We start from the raw sequence: 26,584 nt of genomic DNA on the forward strand, positions 1-26,584 counted from the left end.
AGCGTCTCAGCCCACCGGTAGCACCAACATGAAGGGAACGCCCGCTGTCGGGGAATGTGCATCACTGCCCATCCGTGAGCTCCCAGATTAATATTTTGCCAGTCCTCAATGAATTTGTTTCCTTCCGGCAGCTTCTTTTAGCCTTCAGCAGAACTGAGTGAAGTGACGAGGACATGGGTGTAGAAAGAGAAACATCTCTTTCCCTCATCTTGACCCGATTTCAATGAGTTGGCTTGAAATCTAAGACAGGATGTAATTTGGGCACAGCCTCCCGGTTGTGTCATGAGGAAGGACAAAGGGAAACGTGTTTTTTTCAAGTGCCACAAGAAATATCCCTTAATAATTGACATGAGCTTTGATCGTCCTCACTACGATGGGAAACTGAGGCACCACGAGGTTAAGAAATTTGTTTCATAGCAAAACAGCGAAGCAGTTTCAGAGCAAGCGGATCTCAAAGCCAGGTCCCTCCAGCTCCAAAGCCCAAAGCTCTATATGCTATGACATCTTGTCTTCTTCTCAAAGGAGTTGATAATTTTCTCCTGATTCCTGGGGGCCAATTGTACACCCTTGAGGTGGCAAACTTGATGGCGTCTAAACCATTGGTGGCCTCCACCCTGGAAAGAACGAAAAGGAGTCTTTATGCCCCATCAGCTTTTATTCCAAGATTAACTTTCTACATGAGGCAAAAAGGACTGCTTTACATCTTCAATAAAGAAAGACATGGTGCTTTTTCCCCAGCATTGTACCCAAAGGGTCTTTGTAACACGTGTAACATCACAAATGCCACCTACAACCCTGTTGCAGGAGCCGCGATAGTCACCCAGAGCACAGAAGCGTTACCACCCCCTGCCTCATTTCGTCTTCATGCCACCCAATTCCATAAGCTGACCAGGTCGTCAAGAATTTGAAGGATCGGTCCAATGTCATACCACTAGTGAGAGGTAGAGCCAGATTCCAATTGCAGTCTCATTGGACACCCATGTCCATGCCCTGCCCATTTCACTGTGTTGTCTTTTTCACCCCCTGGTACATCTTCCCACCCTCCTCTCTCTACCCCTAAAGATAGTCCAAACTTTTAAGTCTCTTTCTGCTTCTCCTCAAGCCAGAGATGGATCGAGGCACAGGGGATGGATTGATTTGCACAGTTAACCCAACGTCTTTCCCATCCTGGGCCAGACGAATCCCAGATCTTACAGTGGGGGCCAAAGAGTTGGAGGGTGCACCCAAGGGTTAATATTGCTCTAGTGGGAAAGGTATCTGCTTTGTTGTAAAACACAGCTTCCCAGCCCTACAGAAGGGGCCATTAGCATGCAAATGTACTTTGCCTCATGCTTTTTAATGTTTTACTTCTCTTAATTGCTGAAACCGGTTGTAATTTCTGAGCACTGTTCGCTTCAGGGAAGCAGTTTCCTCTAAAGGGATCCATCATTGCACCTGGAAAGATTTGAATTCTAATTTTATTAACCCGTTGGGCGAGGCATTTTCTCCTCTTTCAGAGGGAAGGAAAAAAAAAAAATCCAGCTTGAAGTTAGGAACCTCATTTTGCCCCCAGTGCTTAGTTCCCTCCAAATTGTTTGCGTCTAACCTTGCCTTTTACTAAGAGATCAAAAATCACCGGTGACATTTGATGAGGATAAGGAGTTTATTAAAGATTTTAGCTTCAGACTCCGGTTAGGAATTTGCAGTGAAGCGGTTTTCTGAATGCTACTTGGATTGGACTGAAATCTGTTTCATCATCTCTGAAATCTTGTAGCTGAGTCCATTCTTTCTATGCTGCTCTGCAGCTTTCAAACTACTTTCTACAAAGTAGAAATGCCTAGAGAACCTCAGTCATGGTCACGGTAAGACAGATATTAGCACCAACCGAGACAGTTTCGGCCAGTTTAAGAAATGCCTGCCTCATTCTCCCCATCCAAGCATACGTCGCAACTGATTTGTTTTTTTCTTGAGTCAATATGGAGGGACTCCCGTGGAAAGATACTGTAAGTGGCCTTGGAACGCTTGGAGACAATTAGCCTGACTTGGCATTTCTTGCTGCTTGAAAAGCCATCTTGTGGAGCCTGAAACCTCATCAGAGGCACTTGGTCGCTGCATGTGCATCCAGGACCACTGCCTGCCGAGGCTTGTACCAGAGAGAACATGGGAGTAGCCAGCAGTGGCATCACTACCAGGGGAAGGCTGTGCTTCCCATCTGGACCCCACTTGGGTCCGAATGTGGCCTCTGCTGAATTTGATACTTGCATTTCTTGTCATTTGCTACGTAGAAAGGATCATTGGGGTCATTGGCTTGGCAGTTCTTTATCCAACACCTTGCTGTTCCGTTTTCAATTGAACCCTGAGTGTCTGGGGATCCCAGGTGCGGTGAGAGATGATGGCGAACCCAGGGCTTGTGACTGAAATGGAAAAGCAACAGACCTACCACCACACAGGTCGTCTTGTCATCTTCCCCTGCACCCTGACGAAGCCCTGCCTCCCCAGGGTCTCCCTACGGTCCATGCCCTCATCACAGTGTGTTAAGAAACACAACCTAGCCGTGCAAAACAGAAACTAAATCACAAGCCCACGTGTGAATTTCCTTATGGCTAAGGTTTCAGGGTTGGGGGCTGTAAAGTCTGCGTGGACTGACGTCAAAGCAGGGAGACCCTGTGGCTGCGCTGAGGTCCCGCCCAAACTTTGAAGGAAGCTAAAGAGAAGACAGGAGAGGATAGGAGGCATTTGCTGAGGAAGCAGGAACACTGGGGGGGGTGGGGGGGTGAAGGGACAATTGCCCGCTGTATCCCAGCCTGCCTTCTCTCATTTGGCCCTTTTATTTATTTATTTTTTTTTTTGGTCTTTTTGCTATTTCTTTGGGCTGCTCCCTCGGCACATGGAGGTTCCCAGGCTAGGGGTCGAATCGGAGCTGTAGCTGCCAGCCTATGCCAGAGCCACAGCAACGCGGGATCGGAGCTGCGTCTGCGACCTACACCACAGCTCACAGCAACGCCGGATCATTAACCCGCTGAGCAAGGGCAGGGATCGAACCTGCAACCTCGTGGTTCCTAGTCGGATTCGTTAACCACTGCGCCACGACGGGAACTCCTCATTTGGCCCTTTTAAAATTGCTCTTCAGAGGTGGTCGACAGTGGGGCTAGGAGGGGAGAGGAGAAAGGCTTTCCCCTTTTGGGGGCCCCTTATTTGTACCTGTCACTTTAAGTTCCTTGAAGACTCTTTTAAGAACCTGGAGAAGTAGGTTTTATCTCCATTTTGCACTAAAAAGAAACTGAGGCTGAGTCACACAGGTGCTCCAGGCACACAGGACCCCTGCCAAACCACCGCTCACCTTTCTTCTCGCGGATTCCAAAACTGCCCCCTGCTTCTTCCAGACCCAGATGCCTGCGCCACAATCTGCCACTTCCCCTGGCAAAGCCTCAAAGCAGAACTGGGGGTGGGGACTGCCGTCGCCCCCCCCCCACCCCAACCCCCCGAAGGTGGCCTTGCTCTCCAGTGGCCTAGCTCTGTCCCCAGCCACCCACAAGCCCTTCCCCTCCCCAGCAATTTCCACTTGTTTCTTTTGGGAGAAAACATGACTTTTCCCATTGAAGGAACTCACTCCGGGGCCAACAATACACCATCGCATCCCCCCCTCCTCCTCTGGACCAAGCTTTGGGGGGGGGCCCTCCCCTCCCCCACTCCACCTGCCCTGACCTTCCTTTGGAGGGAATTTTCTGCATAACAATGTCTGGTCCCTGCTGCCCGGCGGCGCTGCCCTTTGGCTATTAGCACCTAATGAAAATGTAACCGTATTTAACCCCCCACAGTCCTAGATTAGCCGGAGAGCGTCCCAGAGGGTTTAATTCCTTTGTATGATAAGCATCCCCTTCTCCATTCGGAGGGTCCAGGCCCCTTCTCCCTGGAGAGGACGGCCGCGCTGGGTATGGCTAACTGGGACCGCTCAGCTGTCCCGGGCACAATGGGGAAAGTATCTTTTGTAGCATTAACGGCTTTGGGGAGGGGAGAGGGGAGGGTACGGGCTGCTGGGGAGGGGGTGCCGTTGAAGAGACGGAGAACAATGTGTGAGAAGCCGAGGCTGTGGGTTTCCCACACGGACCAATATGTCCCCCCCACCCCCCTCTGGGAGAGACAGATCTGCAGCGACAAGCCCACAGCTGATCCCGCCTTGATTGGCTTTTTTTTTTTTTCCTTTTTTTTTTTTTTTTTTTTTCATTGTGCTCTCAAGGGACGAAAATCCTTTTGTGGCGTGAAAGGAGAGGCGTTCCTGCCGTCCCCTCCCTCGAACTGATTGGCTGTGTCACAAGATGGCCAAATCCACCCGGATTAATGTGCGGCCGCGGAGTGAGGCCGTCTGAGTCCGCCCCTTCGGGCGAGCGAGCGTGTCTGCCGCCCTGGGAGCAGGGGAGGGGGACCCGGAGGGCCAGGCCACCACTTTCTTCATATTTATTATTCCCGCCCCCCCCCTCCCCAGCCCCGGCCCCGCGGCGATGTTTATTCATGGGCCACATCTGCTGGCTGGCAGGCGACACGTCTCTTGTTAGAGTGCCTGGAGTCCCCAAGGAGCCAGGGGAAATGGGGCACATTCCTGAGGACCTGCCTTTCCTCTCTGTCGCACGGTCCTGCGGCTTTGGCAGCCCACCTGTAATCCTAGCCCTCCGCAGAGCCCACCTTCTGCCCTTTCCACCTGGAGATGCTGGCCTCTTTGCTCCCAGAGACCCAGGGCTGGAGGGGGCACCCTCTCCCCCTGCCCTTTGCCCTTCTGTCGTTTCTTCCAGAATCACTCTTCTCCAGGGTCAGTTAGATACTGAAACCTCAGGCTGGGGGAACCAGCTCAGACGGAGTCTCGCCCATTTCCTAAAGAGAAGAACTCCTTAGTTTTTTGTCTGTTTGTTTCTCCTGTGATTCTGTAGCTCTTTCATGGCACTTACCAGAGTATTCTTTCCCTCCCTGTCCAGCCCAGAAGACAAGGTCTGTCTGTGGCTCACCTTTGTCACCCCACCAGGCCCCAACTAGTGGACAAGTGTCGATGTGTGTCCTTGGAAGGCATCACCCAATGATGAAATGAAGTGAATGCAGCCAGGTGGACACCACCCACTGGACTTGGGTCTCTCTTTCAGACCTGTCACGAACTCTGCGACTAGGCTAGAATGTATGCAAAGCAGTTGTTTGTTTGTTTGTTTTTTCTGGCTGCTCCTGAGGCATGTGGAAGTTCCCAGGCCAGGGATCCAACCGGGTCACGCACTGCAGCGACCTGAGCCCATGTAGACAACGCCAGATCCTGAACCCACTGAGCCACGAGGGAACTCCCTGCAAAGCCCTTTTTTTCCCATTTGTAAAATGACACTGTTTGCTTCAACTTGGCTTTCTGTTTATCTGCCTGTGTGTGGTTTCAGGGGTATCAGGCATTTAAAAATATTAATCGCCAGCGTGAGGAGAATGGGAAGACCTATTCTCAGATTTTGGGAAGTCAGGACCCTCTACTGGGCCACTCAGAGGTCACTCTGTCTGTAGGACCAGCTGCATGGCAGTCAGGCTAATAATTACTTTTGCATTGGCAGCTGGAAATGACTGCTATTTTCTGATTTTTGGAAATGGGACAGCCTCCAAGTTACAAATAGACAAAGAGGAAAAACAGAAAAAAATGGGAGACATGGTAGCATTTTAATGGACAAGCCAAATCAAATCTTTCCAGGTATTAAGTGAAAAAGTAAGAATAGAGGAAGCTTTGGACTCAGACAATTTTAGCAGTGCTCTCAAGAATTCACAGTAGTTGCTGGCTGGGACTGGTTGTGAGTGGAACTGTGTCTCTGAGATTGTGGAGAGGGGCTTTGACAAAGTGGGAGGGTCAACTTTCTCATGATAAGTAGGATGTCTTTTAGGTCCATAGTTGAGGGGCAGGAAGGCGAGGTTGTGGCAACGGGACATGGGACCTGAAGGGAAGTGGGACATGGAGGAAGTGGCCCGGGCTCCAAGGGCGTCTGATCTTCCTCCTTTGATTAAACCAAGATCCAAGGGCTTCTATATAGCACACATCCCCATGTGTCTGCCGAGGGGGTCCTGCAGCCGTCACCTGCAGCGGGGATGGGCGGGGAGAGAAGGTGTTAAAAAAATGCAAGTCTGGTCCCCGGCTAAGACGCTTCAGATTTCCCCAGGGGGGAGGGCCCTGGGAATCTGCATTTGGACAAGTACCCAGAGGATCCTTAGGCACACTGAAAAAAACCGATGGGGGTGAGTAGAAGAGTTAAATCTAAACCCTCTAAGGCTCCCTGAGAGCCCCTGCCCTCCTGAGAGTGGGATGGGCTATGAGTAAGCTGACAGTGATTCTGAGTTAAACAGCCCCTTCGGAATGATTAACACTTGAAATGGAAAAGAAAAAAAGAAAAACCCACTTTCCAATTAATTAACTCAAAAGCCTACTTTTTTTTTTTTTCTGAGAGGATTGGTTTTAATAGAAAAAAGCTAATGTTCAAATATGAAGATTCATCTCCCAAGGCTTCGGAGGTTAAAAGGTAGATTTGCAAAAGTGATAGGATAATGGAAATTCTGAGAAACGCTTCTTTTTACTAAAGTGCTTGTCTCTAAAATGAAGGTTCCCTCACCGCTATTAAAAAGTTGAGTGCCTCCCTCTAAGTAGGCTTATGCCAGCTTCTATGCATTTATTATCTGCTTATCTGCATCTATGCATAAATAATACAGTTATTCATTCTCAGCCTTCTAAGAGCTCAGACTTTAAGATATAACTTTGTCTGAGAGGGAATTTTGTAGGAATCGGGCATGGCCTTCCCCCAGAAGGAAGGATAGGTCGCCTAACACCCTGGATGGCTAAGGCTACTCTGTGTATTTGAATTTCCCAGAAACACTTGGGAAATTGGTTCTATTCTACTCCATAGTATTTCTGTTGGATTTTTCCCTGAAGAAAAGATGCCTTTTGCAGGTGCTAAGGAATGTCATGCAGTAGACAGGGGTACATAAACACAGAACCACCACCCCCCAAAAAAAGTCTGATGCCTTGATACCTGCCTCCCCCACCTTAACTCACACCTTAAAACTTTGGGTTTTCAATGTCTAAACACCTTCAACAGCGTGCAGACAGAAGCGGCAGGAAGACCTGTGGGCATAGTTTAGGAGGCATAGTATCAGGGGCGATGGGAGTGAATAAACATTCAGGTCCCATCCAACCTAGACATTCTGTGAGCCTGAGAACGATGCTGGCACAAACCAGTTCTTCTCTGGCACAAGGAACACAAGGTCCTTCCAGGATGCTTTGTTCACTGTCTGGAGACAGCTACATTATCATTCATCATTGTCATTATCATTTATTTTGATATTAAAGTTCAACAGTTCACTCATTTTACCCTTTTATGTAAAGGCAACACGTCCCCTCAGGCCATGCAGAATCAAAAGCACTGTCCTAGTGCCCACAGCGGCGATGAGTACCTGCAGGGGTAGCAAGCCGGGGGGAGCGTCACCAGCCCTTCAGACTGGAGCCGGGAAATCATTCAGGTCCCCATCCCCCTGCGGGCCCAGCTCTGTGAGGACACCGTCCAAAGAGCAGCAGACCTGTTCCCGACTCTGAACTGAACTGTGGGTATTTTTTTTTTTTTTTTTTTTTTTAGGAAGAAGATATTCTGTGATTAAGGACACTGGTTTTTAACAAAGCATGTCTGTATTTGTGTCTGTGTGTGTGTGTGTGTGTGTGTGTGTTTAGGGCCACACCCACGGCATATGGAGGTTCCCAGGCTAGGGGTCCAATCGGAGCTATAGCCACCGGCCTACACCACAACCACAGCAATGCAGGATCTGAGCCGCATCTGCAACCTGCACTGGATCCTTAACCCACTGAGCAAGGCCAGGGATCTAACCTGTGTCCTCATGGATGCTAGTCAGGTTCATTAACTGCTGAACCATGATGGGAACTCCCTGAACATGTCTGTACTTTATTTTTTTTTATTTTATTTTTATTTTTTTTGTCTTTTTACCATTTTCTTGGGCCACTCCCACGGCATATGGAGGTTCCCAGGCTAGAGGTCGAATCAAAGCTGTAGCTGCCGGCCTAGGCCAGAGCCACAGCAATGCAGGATCCTAGCTGCATGTTCAACCTACACCACAGCTCACGGCAATGGCGGATCCTTAACCCGCTCAGCGAGGCCAGGGATCGAACCCGCAACCTCATGGTTCCTAGTCGGATTCGTTAACCACTGAGCCACGATGGGAACTCCCCCATGTCTGTATTTTAAAGTCTGTATTCCCTCCTGCTCATATTGCCTCCAACGACCACTTTACTTTTTAAAATATTATAACCCTAGGAGTTCCCTTCGTGGCTCAGTGGTTAACGAATTCGACTAGGAACCATGAGGTTGCAGGTTCGATCCCTGGCCTCGCTCAGCAGGTTAAGGATCCGGCATTGCCGTGAGCTGTGGTGTAGGTCGCAGACGCGGCTCGGTTCTGGCACTGTTGTGGCTCTGGTGTAGGCCGGCAGCTACAGTTCTGATTAGACCCCTAGCCTGGGAACCTCCATATGCTGTGGGTGCGGCCCTAGAAAAAGACAAAAAATAAAAAATAAAAACAAATAAAATATTATAACCCACATGTATATGTATATACATACATGTACATGTGTATATATGTATATACATACACGTATATGTGTATATATGTATATACATACATGTACATGTATATACATACACGTATATGTATATATGTATATACATACATGTACATGTATATACATACACGTATATGTATATATGTATATACATACATGTACATGTAGATACATACATGTATATGTATATACATACATGTATATGTATATACATACATGTATATACATACATGTATATACATACATATATATGTATTGTGTGCATAGATAACTAAATGGGGCAGTTAATGCACACATATACACACATGTACATACACATGTGTGCATGCGTATGTGTGGTCCTCTGAGCCAAAAATATGATTTGCCATCACATTTCATTCCTAGAATATTGGAGCCAGAAGAGCCCCTTGGCTTTTGTAAAGAGACATTGAAGCAGAGAGTGTGGAGATGATTTACTCAAGGTCATAGAACAGGTGCGGAAGAGAAACAGAGTCTTCTGCTTCCCAATCCATGGACTTCCTACCCCTCCTGCTTCTTCTCCACCGCAGTTCCCCTCTGCAGTGAGACGGGGCGCTGGGAGAACTGCTCTGCTCCCCGCAGGATGGTGTGTGCAGAGGGCTCCACCGCGGGGGCTGTGGACAGGACCTGTCTTTTTTTGTTTTTGTTTTTTTTGGTCTTTTTGCCTTTTCTACAGCTGCTCCTGTGGTATATGGAGGTTCCCAGGCTAGGGGTCTAATTGGAGCTGTAGCTGCCGGCCTACACCAGAGCCACAGCAACGCAGGATCTGAGCTGCATCTGCGACCTACACCACAGCTCACGGCAATGCCGGATCCTTAACCCACTGAGCGATGCCAGGGATCGAACCCACAACCTCATGGTTCCTAGTAGGATTCGTTACCCACTGAGCCACGACGGGAGCTCTGACAAGACCTTTCTTACCCTTGAAAGGAGCGGGTCTCCCTGATGACGGAAGTTCAGCCTCTGGGAGGCTGACCAGCGAGGCTGCTCGGTTCCCATGATAGGCACGTTGTGTTTTTTATATCTTTCTTTTGAAGGATAGTTGCTTTACAGTGTTTTGTTAGTTTCTGGTGTACATCAAAGTGATTCAGTTTTATATATATATATATATATATATATATAATTTTTACTTATTTTCAGATTTTTTTAAATATTTTATTTTTAAATGATTTTTATATTTTGCATTATAGTTGATTTATAGTGTTCTGTCAATTTTCTACTCAAAGTGATCCAGACACACACACACACACACACACACACACACACACACACACACACACACACACTGTTTTTCTATTATCCTCTGTTATGTTCCATCACAAGTGACTGGATATAGTTCCCTGTGCTATACAGCAGGATCTCATTGCTTATCCACTCCAAATATAATCGTTTGCATCTATGAACCCCAGACTCCCAGCCATTGTAATGTATTAGATTATAGTTTTTTATAGTTTATTATAAGATATTACTGTATTGTTCTCTGTGCTATACAGTAAATATTTGTTGTTTAGCTCTTTTATATATGGTAGTGGGCATCTGTTAATCCCATACTCCCAATTTATCTCCACCCCCCAGCCCTGAGCATAGAGTGTTTATTTTTTAAAGGTTTTTTTAAATTATTTTTTATTGTTTTTATTGAAGTATAGTTGATTTACGAGGTTGTTTTAGGTGTACAGCAAAGTCATTCATTTATACATACATATATAGATTTTTTCAGATTATTTTCTCTTATAGGTTATCACAAAATATTGAAAATAGTCCCCTAGGCTGTACAGCAGGTCCTTGCTGGTGATCTATTTTATATATAGTGGTATTTTTATGTTAATCTCAAGCTCTTAATTTATCCTTCCCTCCATTTCCCTCTTTGGTAACCATAAGTTTGTTTTCTATGTCCGTGAGTCTATTTCTATTTTGTATATAAATCCATTGGTATAATTTTTTTAGATTCCACATATAAGTGATACCATGTGATATTTGTGTTTGAATTATTTCACTTAGTTTGATCATCTCTAGGTCCATCCATGTTACTGCAAATGGCATTATTTTGTTCTTTTTTATGGCTGAGTCGTATTTCCTTGTGTATATGTGCCACATTTTCTTTATCCGTTCTTCTGTCGGTGGACATTTAGGTTCCTTCCATGTCTTGGCTGTTGTAAATAGTGCTGCAATGAACATGGAGGTACGTGTATTTTTTGAATTATGGTTTTCTAAGGATAGATGCCCAGGAGTGAGATTGCTGGATCATATATGGTGGCTCTATTTTAGTTTTTAAGAAAGCTCCATATTGTTCTCCACAGTGGCTGCACCAATTTACATTCCCACTAACAGTGTAAGAGGATTCCTTTCCTCCACGTCATGTTATTAAGGGACCAAGAATTTCTCTCTGCTTCTCCGTGCCTGTCTCAATACTTGGAACAAACTAAAGTTCCAAAATTGTTGGTCAAATCAACTCTCGTGTTTAATCAGCTTCCAAAGTCAAATAACTGTGGGGTGGGTTTCTATTTTAAATTGTCACCTGTCCTCTATGTTTTGGCAGAGGTGAACGAATGACTGTGTGGACAGTGGTTTTTATGTCAGGGAGGAAGGAGGGAGACAGTGTGAAATTGCTGGCTTCTGGGAATAAGGGCAAAATTGGGACTTAGAACAAACATGGACCAGGAAGACAGTACCGGCAAGGACAGACGTCGAGGATTTCACAATTTGCACCCAGATGGTCCTGGCCCTGGGGCCACGGTGGCCGTCAGAGGGACCTTTCCTCGGGCTAAGCCAGCATCCTAGAAGTCATCCGGAATACACTCTTCCCGTCCTGGGTACTTTTTCACTTCCTATGTCCCCTGAGTTAATAGATCTTTCCTCTCTTTCTCTTATTGGCTTCAATGTCATCACTCATCACTCGATGGCCACAGACCGTGTCTCTCCTGCACCGTGACCTGGATCTACTGGGCTCTTCAGCCTATTGCTTCGTCCTCACTCTGTTGGCCCCATAGTATCCACCATCCACTGAGCGTCTCTTTGCAGCAGGCTCCGTATTTGTGTTTTACTTCACCCCATTCATCCGACAGCCTTGTTTGTTTCCATATTTTATAGGTGAGGAAACTGAGGTTTTCTGTTTCATGAGTGGTCAAGTGCGAATCCAGACCCTCGGAGCCCCAGCTCCTTCAATTGCGTTGCACAGACCTGCCCCCAGAGTTCTTGACGCCCTCCACGAACGCCATAAAAGGATCACAGCAATTCGCATCTTACTCAGATTGGTTGTTCATTCTTCTTCCCAGCCTTGACACGTGCCCCCTGGCCTGGTCCTATTACACGCCCGGCATCTGGTCAATCGTGTCACATCTCTGCTCTCCTGCTTAATATTTTTCGATGCCTTTTCTTGGCATCTACCGACATCCATTTGAAAGTTTCATTCAAGAGCTGAGTGGATATTGCAAAACAAAAGCTGGGAAAGGGGATTTGAGAATACTTTTATGTCATTGGGTAAACATTAGTTGGGGGAGGAGAGAGTCTGGATTTGGTTGTCTGTGGCATTCATTCATTTATTCATCACTCATTCAGTCCACTCACCTGACATATTGAATATCCATTGAACTCAGATCTCTAAACTGTTACTTTGGAGACGGGCGGGAAGGCCTTGACTGGTCAGCTGCATCTTGCAATCCCTTGGCCTTCAGCATTAGAGGAAGCTCTCGTATTTAACATGCTCCCTCCTCATTCAGTGCCTCAGCCCTTTTTCAGATCCAGAAGCAGAGGTGATGGGCTTGGAGGCACTTATGCTAAAAGTTAAGAGACTTCTTTTCCAGATTATGAAAACAACACAATTTGACCCTTATGCCCAAGGTACTGAAAGCCCATCTTTTTTGTTTTTCTCTTTACTTATTCATTCCCAAGTTTTAAAGTGAATCCATGGCCTGACCACATCATCATTCTTTCCTTTCTCTCTTTCTATTTATGAATATTCATCTTTGGCAACGTTGCTTGGCAGCCTGCTTGCCAGGATTCAAGAAGGTGTCGCTAAAGGAGAATAAAAAAGGTCCAAAAAAAAAAAAAAAAAAAAAAAGAGCAAAGAAAATGGAAAGTTGAAACATGGAAGCATTTCTGGGAAGTTATTTAATCTGGAGCAGCGTGATTTGAGGAGGGAGTTAATAGCTACCTAATAGCTACCTTTAAGCCTGCGGAGGGAAGAGGTAAAAATCTAGCATCTCTAGAGTATGTACAATGGATCAGGCATTTCTATTAAGGTTTCTCCCTGGAATCCCCACGATATCAGTGACATCAGTACTGCCTCCAGACTTTCCTACATGGAAAGACTGAGGCTCAGGAAGGGTAGGGGATCTGCCCGAGGCGCCCAGCCTCTGGTTGGACAAGTTAGCTCTGGACCTGATTGGGCTGGATCCTGCGACCAGGCCTTTTGTCCTACCAGCAATGAACGTCCCCTGGTGGTGGTAATTCCCACTTTGTTCCATCCTTCATGAGCAGAGAGAACAGAAGAAAGGGTAAGTGTACTTTTAAATTGAGACAGGGAATTCAATGGAGGAGAAGAGACCCAGGAACCTCAGTGATCAAGAGCTTTGCAGGGCAGACAGAGCTGGGCTCAAACTTTGGCTCTGCCAGTATTTTGTTCCCTGTGCTACTTGTGTGGCCTGAAGGGAGTTTTGAACTCTTTCTCCTCTCTAAAATAGGCCCTGGAGTTCCCGTCGTGACTCAGCGGAAACGAATCTGACTAGCATTCATAAGGACGCAGGTTCGATCCCTGGCCTTGCTCAGTGGGTTGGGGATCTGGCGTTGCCGTGAGCTGTGGTGTAGGTCACAGATGCGGCTCAGATCCCACGTTGCTGTGGCTGCGGGGTAGGCCGGCAGCTATAGCTCTGATTGGACCCCTAGCCCGGGAACCTCCATATGCCCTGGGTGCAGCCCTAAAAGACAAAAATAAAATAAATAAAATAAAATAAATAGGCTCATGAGGATTAAATGTGATGACATAAATTGGAAGATATGCTTAACCCTTAAAAGGGGTCCCATGCTGGCAGATGTTATCAGAACCAGGGTCTCGGCAGAGTTTGGACTCTGTGGTAGATTGTCCCATTTTGGATATACATTGTTGGGCAAATCTTGCAGCTATGATGCATTTGTTATGTTCGCCTGTGGATTAGCTTCCTGGAAGAACCCCTACAGCTGAAAACCAGTGAGCATTTGAATTCTTCTGCTGCCCAGCCCTATGCCCCCTTCCCCTTTCAGAACTCAGGGCTGGAGCTGTAAGAGAAGGTCTGGGAGTCCTCGGCCCCCTTCAGGAAAGTGTGCCAGAGACCTGAAGTTGCAAGTTCATCTCCTGTGAGTCCAGCTGGTGAAAGGCATGATGGGAAAGCACAAGGCCGACAAAGCTTCCTGGTACCACGGATGCCTCGTTCCACGTGGCTTCGTAAAAGCCACAACTCCCAGATCACGGGGCTGACCTAGACACAGGAAGAGAAGAGGACAGCCACAACCCCCCAGCTGAGCTCCAGCCACCAAATCTTCCCTGTTAGGGATCCCATGACACCCAAAGAAGAAAGACTGTGCCGGACAATGCTCGGGCTGTTGGGAGCAAAAAGAGGAAAAGTGTTCACGTTTGAATGAAAACCAAAAACCCGCTGAGTTGGAGGGGCTTCAGCCCACCCTTCTCTGGAATATCCCAGTTTGGGGGTTTTTGTTTTTTTGGGTTTTTTTTTTTTTTTGTCTTTTTAGGGTCACATCTGTGGCATATGGGAGGTTCCCAAGTTAAGGGTCAAATAGGAGCTGTAGTTGCCGGCCTACACCATAGCCACAGCAACACAGGATCCGAGCCGTGTCTGTGATCTGCGCCACAGCTCACAGGAACACCAGATTCTTAACCCACTGAGCAAGGCCAGGGGTCAAACCCGAGTCCTCATGGATGCTAGTCGGATTCATTAAACACTGAGCCATAATGGGAACTCCTAGAATTTTTAAATAGATGCAAGTTCAAAGTGCTAACCATTTGGGTTTTGTTTTTTGGTCTTTTTTTGTCTTTTTAGGGCCACATCCACGGCATGGAGGTTCCCAGGCTAAGGGTTCAATCAGAGCTGTAGCCACTGGCCTACACCACAGCCACAGCAACACAGGATCTGAGCTGCGTCTGTGACCTACACCATAGCTCATGGCAATGCTGGATCCTTAACCCAGTGAGCAAGGCCAGGAATTGAACCTGAAACCTATGGTTCCTAGTCAGATTCGTTTCCGCTGCACCATGATGGGAACTCCCATTTGGTATTTTTGAAACATTTACATTGAACAAAGGAACAGACTTAACAGCCCTCACGGTGCTGTGACTTTCTGTATAGTTCCATGGCGGTTAAGTCAGACCTCCGAATTTAAGGTGCATCTTGTGATAGGTTCTGGCCATAAAAGTAAATCTTCTCTGGGAGTTCCCTGGTGGCTCTGCGGGTTAAGGATCTATTGTTGTCCCTGCTGTGGCTCCAGTTGCTGCTGTGGCTTGTGTTCCATCCCTGGCCCAGGAACTTCTGCATGCTGCCAATTTTTTTTTTTTAACCTATAAATTTTCCCTGCTGCGTGATGTTGCTACAGCCACAGGCGCTAGGGCCCATTAGGAGCCTCAGCTATGATCTGAGAGGAGTTCCCTTGGGGCTGAGGGACCAGGGCAGAGCTTTTCAGGATTCCAGCCCAAAATGCTATATCACCTAGATCTGGATGGAATGAAACAGGAACAGCAAAATCTGAGCTCCCAAATCCCAAATGGAGTCTCTGTTGTGCCTGCAGCCACACACCCCCATCCTTGCCCTGGCCCCCTCCTTCCTCCCCGCAAAACACACACCTGAGGGACTTCCTCTGTCCCCTCCTCCGAGGGCATCTGGAACCCTCCCGGCAAAGCCTCCCCCCACCGCTGAGTTCTCTGGACACCGGCCCAGCCGGTCAGGGGGCTTTGGACGCGATATGATTTTCCCTGTGGAGATGGAGTGGCCTTTGGGGCCCCGTGGGAGGGGGTGGGGGTGGGGCGGCCGGACCTCGGGCTGTGTGAATGTGGCCTGCTCATTGTTCCTTCGCTTTATTCTTCAGGCCTCGATGGGGCTGATTTAGAAAAATCCTAACGGGGGAGCTCTCAGGGCTTGCCCGGGTGCGACACAACTTGAGCGGCTCTGGGGGATTCTTTGTTCTCTGCTGACAGCTGACTTGGTCCCCAGTGGGAACAGTTTGAACATAACTCCACGCTGCAGGGGCCAGCAGCTGCGGCCTTAACTCTTTCGTACCCACCTCCCGAGGGCCCTTCAGCTTGCCTGCTCCTTCCTCAAAATGCCAGCTCTTAAAATGACCTTTCTGGGATCTGGGAGGGTGACTTCACTGACGAGTGGGGTAGGGGCGTGTGGTCTCCCACACCTGGGACACCCTGGGACGATTAAGCGTGTCCCTGTCCCGTGCAATCCTACTTTGCTGGCAGTGAAGGCCATCTGGTTTGAGTCTGGCTCAGGATATGACCATTTGCCTCTCTACAGGTGTTTGCATGTTCCCCCCTCCCCAACCTGGCAGAAGTGACTGGAGGCAGAGGAGCAGGGATTTTTATTTTTTAATTTATATATATATATATATATATATATATATATATATATAATTTTTTTTTTTTTTTGCTTTTTTGGGCCGCACCTACAGCATACAGAAGTTCCCAGGTGTTGAATCAGAGCTGCAGCTGCCAGCATATGCCACAGCTATAGCATCACAGGATCTGAGTTGCATCTTCGACCTATACCACAAGCTCAGGGCAACACCAGATCCTTAACCCACTGAGCGAGCCCAGGGATCAAATCTGCATCCTCCTGGATACTTGTCGGGTTTGTAACCTGCTGAGCCACAGTGGGGAACTCCCAGAGCAGGGTTTTTTAAATACCTGCTCACACTCTGGGGCTTCTTCTGCTCTAAAAACAGAGTCCATCAGGTCAGGAAATCTAAAGAGAAGGCCATCAAGCAGACGGATTGACCATGCCGTTGCAGCGTCACCATTCTGTCTTGGGCATGCTGTTTCCTTGCTCCAGGCCCCAGTTCATCCATTAAAATAGAGATGGTTGTAATGATAGTATGACCTTGTGAGATTGTTGGGAGGGTCAAATGAGTAACACACGTGGATGTCTATGGTGGGCACTAGCAGGTACCCACCACTGTTGCTATGATACGGGAAACTTTCTCCAAAGATGCTATTGCTCCAGGAACAGGTGCTAGCTACAAATTATTATTCAGTTTCAAACTATTATTCAATTTTTCTTTGGGCTAGGAAGGTGGCCAAAAGAAGATTGCTAGAAACTTTTTAAAATTATAGTTGATTTACAATGTTCTGTCAATTTCTGCTGAACAGCAAAGTGACCCAGTTATACATACATACATTCTTTTTCTCACATTATCCTCCATCATGTTCCATCACGAGTGACTAGATATAGTTCCTTTGCTATACAGCAAGACTTCCTTGCTTATCCACTCCACATGCAATAGTTTGCCCCTACTAACCCCACACTCCCAATCCATCCCACTGCCTCCCCCTCCCCCTTGGCAATTGCAAGTCTATTCTCTAGAAATTTACACTTGGTACCAAACCAATTATTTATTCAACAAGTGTTGATTGAGTGCCAGCAATAAATTGGCACTGAGGATGGCAGAGATGACTGTGACACAGACCTGGTCTCAAGGAGTTGAGAGGTAAGGGGGATGCATAGCTAGGACTTGTAAGTGCATATAAAGAAACCCAACTCTAATGGGCACACAGAAAAAGAGAACTTGAAGGGAAGAATGCAGGTGTAGCTCTTGGAATCCAAGAAGGATTCTCTCAGCAACACACCTGGAAGGGTAGGGATGGATCTTGGCTTCAAGTGTGCTCAAGGCCCTTCTCTCTGGGTCAGCGTCCCAACACTCTGCCTTTGCTGGCTCCATCATTCTGTCCCACTGTAGGTTCCCATAAAGCATAGCAGGCAGCATAAGCCAAAAACACCTCTGAGGTTAACATTGCACACAGAGCCTGGTAAGGAAACACATTGACCCACTCATGGCCAAATGCCCACTCAGGACTAAGCATCTCTGGCCACAGGGCAGGCTCAAGTTCTAACAGGATCACCTTCTCTGTACTGTCATGAATGGGCATGGGCGGATCTGGCCAGTTCTCAAAAGAGCTACTGGGGAGACAACCATACGGGAAACCACTACAGAGAAAAGACTAGATAGTTGAGGGAGTTTGGATTTGGTCTTTAGGCCAAGGAAAACCACTGAACAATTTCAAGTTGAAAAATTAAATGGATTTTTGAGGTAGAGCTGTCAGAAGTTCAAGCATTAGATGTTGGGGCCTGGAGTAGCGTGCTGAACAGTGGAGACGGCCAGAAGGTGATGGGAATGAGAAATGCTTTGATGATGGAATCAAGAGAACCAGTTAACTCGAAATTGGAAGGAATAAATTAAACATGGAAGGCAACGTCCTAGTTTGGAAAACAAGTTTATAGACATGGATTATAGAAATAACTCTGGACTGGCTGGATCTAAGAAACTGGCGGGTCAGTAAACCCTCTGGTATATCCATATCTATGTTTAAATGATATCTCCTTTTCCTCCCCCTCCCTCCTTTCATCTAGCTATCTATCATTTATCTATTTATCTGTCTATCTATCATTTACCCATTATAGAGGTATGATCATATTGTTTTGGTCCCTGGGAGAGAGAGGAAGAGACAAGAATAACGTGGCAAACAGAATGGTGACCATTTCCTAACCTGGCCCCAGACACAAGCTTGCTCTGTAGAAAAAGCAGCTGCATGGAGTTCCCGTCGTGGTGCAGTGGTTAACGAATCCGACTAGGAACCATGAGATTGCGGGTTCGATCCCTGGCCTTGCTCAGTGGGTTAAGGATCCAGCATTGCCTTGAGCTGTGGTGTAGGTCGCAGACTTGGCTTGGATCCCACGTTGCTGTGGCTCTGGCGTACGCCGGTGGCTACGGCTCCAATTCGGCCCCTAGCCTGGGAATCTCCACATGCCGCAGGAGCGGCCCTAGAAAAGGCAAAAAGACAAAAAAAAAAAAGGAAAAAGGAAAAAGAAAAAGCAGCTGCAGGCGAAAACTCCATGTCAGAAATGAGGTGTGTTTAGGTGACATGAGGAGATCCAGAGTTGCCTCAAGTTTCTAGATGCGATTACAGCCCAGTGACGATGACGCGACACCATCCTCTTTAGTATCTCAAAGTTCTATGCTCTCTGCATCCACCCAGCAGTCTTTTCCTGGAGAGCACCTGTGGCAGCAGCAGGAGAGAGGCTGCAGCTCTAGAGTGCTATGGAATTGCCATAGCGATTGGCATAGGCGGGGGGAATGCAGTGCCTGTTCCTGCAACCCTATTCCAGCTGTATCCAGATAAACTTCCTTTTTTCCATCTTAGGTAAGACCTCAATTTGAAAAAAAAAAAAAAAAAAAGAGGTTCTATTGAAATAGTATGTTTTTTTTATGATGGGCAAAATGTAAAAGCATGGGGGGAATTCTGGAAATAAGGATATAAATTTAGGAGTTCCCTTTGTGCCTTAGTGGTAATGAATCTGATTAGTATCCACAAGGATGTGGGTTCGATCTCTGGCCTCCCTCAGTAGATTAAGGATCAGGCGTTGCCGTGAGCTGTGGTGTAGGTGGCAGAGGCGGCTCGGGTCCCACGTCGCTGTGGCGTAAGCCAGCAGCTATAGCTCCAATTAGACAGCTAGCCTGGGAACTTTCATATGCTGCAGGTGCAGCCCTAAAAAAAAATATTTTAAAAAGGATATAAATAAAGGAGAAATTGATATTGTTTGAGAAAGGAATGAGGACCTAAAGTAGGGGGTGGCAGTAGCAATGGATAGGAGGAAACCAGATATAGAAGAATGAGACATTCTTAAGAGCTCACAGGTTGCATGTGGGGCCCAATGAGTAGTCTGGAACAAGCACAGTTGTTCCAAATTTGGAGACTTGGCAAAGAAAAATGGTAGTTCTATTAACAGAGTTAGAGGCGTCAACAAGAGCACATAGCATCGTTTTGTTGGAACTCTGTGAACCCAAGACACACAGACGTCCTCATGGAAGAAGGAAGAAATAAGAAGAAATAGATGGGAGATGCTGGCCCTTAAAAAAAAAAATTCTTAAAAAAACTTTATCGGCCACCGGCGTTGGAATTATCTACATTTCATTTCAGTTTTAAACTCCTTGTTATTTTCTGGAATGATTAAGCACCTTTGATGTCTCTCCTTCACAGCGGTCCACATTGTATGCTTACAGAATGCAAATTCTTTTTTTGTCTCTTTAGGGCCATACCCACGGCATATGGAGGTTCCCAGGCTAGGGGTCAAATTGGAGCTGCAGCCCCCACCTATACCACAGCCACAGCAATGCAGGATCTGAGTGGTGTCTGTGACCTACACCACAGCTCACAGCAACACCAGATCCTTAACCCACTGAGCGAGGCCAGGGATCAAACCTGCGTCCTCATGGATACGAGTCAGATTTGTTTCCACTGAGCCATGACGGGAACTCTGCAAATTCATTTTAACATTAGCATTAGCTACACATAAAGATGGATCTGTTTTTCAGAGTACATACTGTGCACTGCGAAGTATTTTCCATTTTCTCTGACTTTTTCTATGTCCTTTAAGAACTATCACGAGTTGATTGGAGTTTCCACTGTAGTGCAGCAGATACAAATCCAACTAATATCCATGAGGATATGGGTTCAATCCCTGGCCTTGGTCAGTCATTGGGGGATCTGGTGTTGCCATGAGCTGTGGTATAGGTCACAGACGCAGCTTGGATCTGGCTTTGGTATGGCTTTGGTAAGCGGGCAGCTCTAACTCTGATTCGACCCTGGGAACTGGGGCCAAACTGCTGCATGTTTGGCCCTAAACCACCCCCCCCAAAAAAAAAGAAATACAAAAAAAAAAAAAAAAAAGAGTTGATTGTATGTCTGGTCTTGAACAGTATAAGCCTGAGAAGACATTTTGGTGGATTCCCAGCTTGTATCTCTCCAAACAAGAGATTCCTTTTGTTATTTTAGTTTCCGGGACTCTGAAACTTACTTTTTTGTCCATTAAAAACAAACTTATCCAAGAGATGACCCTGTCACAAAGGATATTTGTTAGGACTCTTTATTATTAAATAAAAATTTAAAACCATCTATTAAAACTCTTTCTTTTGAAAACAAAATAAACAAAACCCAAAAAGACAGCCCATCTCAAAATGGCTTAAAGAACAGAAGGGACTTATGGGCTTACTCTATTGGAAGAAGACTGGATAAACTGGAATTCAGGGTTAGTTTGATCCAACAGACCAATTAAGTCACCAAGGAGCTGGTTTTATTTTGACTCTTTGTTCTCACTGGTACCACCTTTATCTTCAGGCCACTTTCCTTTGGGAAGGCAAACTGTCCAAATCTCTAGGATTTTTATCTTCAAACCATGCTGCCCTGGAGTAGGGAGGAGTTGCATTTTGGTTGCTCTCAATGACAAAGTTAAGAACTGATTCTCGGAGTTCCCGTCGTGGTACAGTGGTTAACGAATCTGACTAGGAACTATGAGGTTGCAGGTTTGATCCGTGGCCTTGCTCAGTGGGTTAAGGATCTGGTGTTGCTGTTAACTGTGGTGTAGGTCACAGACGTGGCTCTCATCCTGAATTGCTGTGGCTCTGACCTAGGCTGGTAGGCCGGCGGCTACAGCTACGATTGGACCCCTAGCCTGGGAACCTCCATATGCTGCGGGAGAGGCCCTAGAAGAAAAAAAAAAAAAAAAGAGCTAATTCTCTTGGAGGTCCTAGTAAACTTGCCCTCAGGACCCAGATGGGAAAAGTCCATGTGTTGATCAATCAGACTTTATTTACCTGAATCAATCATTGTAGCAAGAGGACTGGAATTAATCTCTGATTGGTCCAAACTTGCAGCTGGGTGGAGTCTATCTCCACTTAAATTCCATGGCTGCGAACCAAGGAGGAGAGAAGTATTGCTGGAGATTTAGCTATAACTTCTGCTACAGTAAGACGTTAAGCCATTCGCAATATTCAGTAAACCAGCATGTTTTGAATGCCTTCTATAAGAAATGAGCCCTGATAGATTTTTGGCAATTGAATGCAAAAGTCCGGGTGACTTTTATGGCTACAGTATTGACAAAGCAATGATCTGAAGGCTTAAAGGAACAGGCTGAATCTGTCCTCCAGCTGTTGCGGGGTGCCTGTGGAGAGTAGCTGGTTACAGGACTCCTGATGGATGCCTAGAATTTGAATGATTCAAGTGAACAAGTTTCAAAGCACCCAGGCAGGAGCATGTTATTTAGATTTTTCTTCTTTAAAGTAAGAGTGAAGAGTTCCCGTCGTGGCGCAGTGGTTAACGAATCCAACTAGGAACCATGAGGTTGCGGGTTCGGTCCCTGCCCTTGCTCAGTGGGTTAACGATCCGGCGTTGCCGTGAGCTGTGGTGTAGGTTGCAGACGCGGCTCGGATCCCGAGTTGCTGTGGCTCTGGTGTAGGCTGGTGGCTACAGCTCCAATTCAACCCCTAGCCTGGGAACCTCCATATGCCACGGGAGCGGCCCAAGAAATAGCAACAACAACAACAACAAAAGACAAAAAAAAATAAAATAAAATAAAAAATAAAGTAATTAAAAGAAAAAAAAAAAAAAGTAAGAGTGACTGAGCAGTTTCTTTCCTCCCTTCCTCCCACGTTTATGTTTGATGATGGTTGTTTGGTGGAAATTGTGTCCACCAGACCCACTGAGCTGTGGGACAACTCCAGTTAATATTGGATGATTGGCTTCCCGTGACACATACACACAAATAATAGTGCAGAATAAACCCCAGTATAAGTCTCCTCTTCTCCTATTCTTCCTCAAACTTTGGTGTCTCTACCCTTTTAAAGAAGTGGTTTCTGGGAGTTCCCGTCGTGGCTCAGCGGTTAACAAATCCGACGAGGAACTATGAGGTGGCCAGTTCGATCCCTGGCCTTGCCCAGTGGGTTAAGGATCCAGCGTTGCCGTGAGCTGTGGTGTAGGTTGCAGACGCGGCTCGGATCTGGCGTTGCTGTGGCTCTGGCGTAGGCCGGCGGCTACAGCTCCGATTGGACCCCTAGCCTGGGAACCTCCATATGCCTTGGGAGCAGCCCAAGAAAATGGCAAAAAGACAAAAAAAAGGAAGAAAGAAAAAGAAATGGTTTCTGCCTCTAAATTTAGAGGATATGTTCACTGTGGTCCCAACTGGAAAGAGTGGGAGGAATCCTGTGATGGAATTTGAGGCCTCGCCGTCTACTTGGCAAACTGGTTGAAGGTCAAATCCTGCTGACCTTCTTTCTAATGCTCTGCCTCTTTTCAGGCCTTCTCCAGCATGTTTCCAGCTGTCCGTCTTCGTGGTTATCCAGACTTGTAGGTGACGTAGAAGAGAGAAGGAGAAATGAACACTGAAAAGAAAATAGAACTTTGGTATGGTGTCAGCATGTATCAGTAGAGTACCTGGGAAAAAAAGGGAAAAGAGGGAAAAAAAAAGCTTCTAGTCCCAAGGACAAAGCCCACCTGCTTGTACCTTAGCCCCCAGTTCCCATCTCCCCCAGTTCTGCCTACCCCGCTCTCACCCTCAATAGATGGAAGGATCTTGTCAGTTCCCCAAACACCTGTGTCCTCCAGACTGTCCTTTATGGATATTTCCTGATCTCTTGGCTTTGGCTGGTTGGCGTCACCATGGTAACAGAGAGTGAGGAGGGGGACGTGGGGGCAGCTCGGTCCATTTGTCATCAATTGCCACTGTTTTGTTCTGCCTAGTGTGTGCTCTCAATGGAGTCTTGGGAGAGGCAAAGAAGAGCAGAGGGATTCAGCGGACGGGTTGCTCCCACCCTCTGATCCTGATGGAGGGGGGGGAATGGAACTGCGGGAGCTGCCTTCAGAGAGAGCCAAGACCTGGAGATTATAACCAAATGCTCCCCTTCTCTGGGAGAATAATTCTTCTGTAATTCAGATTTTAGGTTTTAAGAGGGAGGGTGGTATTTGTGTCAGACCAGAAGAATTTTACCTTTCGGTTGAATTCAGAGGAAGGAAATGTCACCCCCTCCCCATGATAGAGAATAAGATGTTATTTTTCTTATTCTGGGTTGGAGTTTTACTTAAAAAAATTGATGAGGCTACCACTGTCTCACTGCCACCCACAGAGCATGCGCTGTGTATCTTGTTCGACTTTGGACCTTCTCTGTACACTGTGCTTTCATTTAGATAATTCACAAAAAGACTGTTCCCACCACACCTCCCAATCAGGCTTAAAAATATCAAGCTAGGCCGTGGAGTTCCTGTTGTGAAGCAATGGAAACGAATACAGCGAGGAACCACGAGGTTGTGGGTTCGATCCCTGGCCTCACTCAGTGGGTTAAGGATCTGGTGTTGCTGTGAGTTGTGGTATAGATTGCAGACATGGCTCGGATCTGGCATTGCTGTGGTTCTGGTGGTTATAACATCTGTGGTTCCGGCAGCTACAGCTCCAATTGGATCCCTAGCCAGGGAACCTCCATATGCCGCAGGTACGGCCCTAAAAGGAAAAAGATCAAGCCAGGCCAGGTGCATGGAAACTTTCCTGGTGAAAGCCAGCTATTTAATCTTTTTGGCCACTCCCATGGTGCATGGAAGTTTCCAGGCCCAGAAATCCAACCCGAGCCATAGCCCTGACCCAAGCCACAGCAGCGAAAATGTCAGATCCTTGATCAGCGGAGCTACCAGGGAACTTCCAGGAAGCCCCTTCTTGCCACCGTTCTGGGCCCAGTAAACTCTCTGTTTTGCTCCACTCCCATTTTCACCCTTAGCAATGTCTCAGACTGAGCTCTACCTGGACTCAAGGCAAGGGGTCTGATGCCCCCTCTCATTCCAAATCAAACGGCCCCTTCTCTGCTTTTATCTCTTTGGCCTCTTTGCATCCTCGACAGACCTGCTGCCCTTCCTCTTCGAGGCGTCTCGGCCTCCTCAGGTCCAGTCACGCAGAACGCCTCCGGTTCTCTTCCTTCCTCTCTGCCCACGCTTCTCGAGGCTCCTCCCTGGCTCTTTTGTGTCCCATCACCATTTAAGGGTTGGTATTCCCCAAGGGCTCTGTCCTTGGCCCTCTTCTCACAGGGCTCTTCCCTCCGTGCCCTGTCACCCCCGCCTCCCCAGCCTCGACGACAGACCCTGAGGCTGCCGCTCAAACCTACCTGGAAAGCAGATCGTTGTCCTACGCAGCCGACCTGGGGGCCAGCTCTGCACCGTCGTTACACTCCAGCTCCTCAACTCAAGTGCCACGTTCCCTTGAAATGTACCCGCATTTTCTTTGACCTCCTTAGCATCCCCAGGGTCCTAGATGCTCAGACTCAAAAGCCTTGTCTCTGTCTTTCTCTTTCTAACTTCACTTCGTATGAGGATCTCTAGTTGCATCCATGTTGCTGTGAATGACAATTTTTGCTTCTGTTTTATAAATAAATTCTTACGTATCCTTGTATTAGAATCTACATGTAAGTGATATCATATGATATTTGTCTTTGACTTATTTCACTTAGTACAATAACTTTTAGGTTCATCCATGTTGCTGCAAATTCGTTCTCTTTTATGGCTGCGTAGTATTTCATTGTGTATATGTATCAGATCTTCTTTATCCATTCATCTGTCAATGGACATTTAGGTTGTTTCCATGTCCTGGCTATTGTGAATAGCGCTGCTATAAACATAGGGGTGTATTTATCTTTCGAATTACAGTTTTTTTGGATAGATGCCCAGGAGTGGGATTGCCAGATTGTATGATAGTTCTATATTTCGTTTTATGAGGAACCTCCGTACTTTTCCATAGCGTTTGCACCAGTATCCCTTATATGTGGAATCTAAAATATGGCACAAGCAAACATATCTACGAAACAGAAACAGACTCACAGGCAGTAGAGAACAGACTTGTGGTTGCCAGTGTGTGTGAGGGGATGAGGGTTGGACTGGGAATCTGGGGTTATTAGATACAAACTATGACATTTAGAATGGACAAGCTACAAGCTTCTGATAAATAGTTCCAGGAACTATATTCACTCTCCTGGGATAGACCATGATGGAAAAGAATTTACAAAAGAATTAGATATAGATATAGATATAGATATAGATACACACACACATATATATATGATGGAATAATATTTTTTAATGGATGCACCTGTGGCATATGTAAGTTCCCAGGCCAGAGATTGAATCCAAGTTGCAGCTGCAGCAAAGCTGGATACTTTAACCCACTGTGCCAGGCTGGGGATAGAACTGCATCTCCCCAGCTACCCAAGGGCTTCTGGAGTCAGATTCTTAACCTACAGTGCCACAGCAGGAACTCCATGACCGAGTCATTTTGCTCTACAGCAGAAACTGGCACACCATTGTAAATCAACTATGATTTAATTTAAAAAATTTTAAAGCTCTGTATCATCTTTAATGATCGCCGCAGACACCATGACTCGCAACTGTCTTATTTCCCTCCTCTCTCTCCCTCCCCCATCTCCCCCCACCTCCTCCTCCTCCTCGGTCTTCATCTTCCTCTTCTTTTTCTCCTTCTCCTCTCTTCCTCCCCCTCCTCCGCCTTCCTCCTCTCTCCTCCCCACTCTGTTCCCCACCAATGGCACAGCCCATCTCTGCACAGTCGCTGCTCTGTTTTCCCTCCCCGACATCAGGGCTCTGTGCCATTCCAGCTTCTCCCCCTTCCAATTTGTTCTTCCTGCTGCCTTTCCCACTTCCGGCCAAGTCAATCTTTGCTCCAAAACTTCAGTACCTCTCGAATCCCTGGAAATCAAAGTCCAGTCTTTACTTCATGTCCCACCAGGTCCCCTTAAGCAGGCTGGCACTCGGACCCTCTGTCTACTCTGTGATTCTCAGTGAGCCTTCTGCCTCCTTGTACCGCTGGGGGGACTCTAAAAAGGCACACCCTTTGGCAAAATAGACTGCAACCCTTGGTGTGTTTTGACCAAGTTATTTCACTTCCA

General features: G+C 46.9%; 1 long non-coding RNA gene across 23 annotated transcripts in view; it reads left to right on the forward strand.

Moving 5' to 3' along the window:
- Positions 1-26,584, forward strand: part of LOC102165318 (uncharacterized) — a 387,409-nt gene that overhangs the window by 309,969 nt on the left and 50,856 nt on the right. For 14 of the 23 annotated variants that reach the window (XR_014820740.1, XR_014820762.1, XR_014820743.1 and 11 more), the window contains one exon: positions 22,948-23,054. The exons of 8 other annotated variants lie outside the window; for them this stretch is intronic. This is a non-coding gene — a long non-coding RNA (uncharacterized LOC102165318). Of the gene's footprint in view, positions 1-4,946; positions 5,133-22,947; positions 23,055-26,584 lie in introns of those variants that run through there. One more of the 23 variants, XR_014820751.1, reaches the window with a different exon arrangement.

Source organism: Sus scrofa, chromosome 12 (assembly GCF_054392235.1).
Source record: "Sus scrofa isolate SSC_HxYL_T2T_F1_AM1 chromosome 12, Sscrofa_HxYL_maternal_Yorkshire_Landrace_v2.0, whole genome shotgun sequence".
In the NCBI taxonomy this organism is placed as follows: Eukaryota; Metazoa; Chordata; class Mammalia; order Artiodactyla; family Suidae; genus Sus; species Sus scrofa.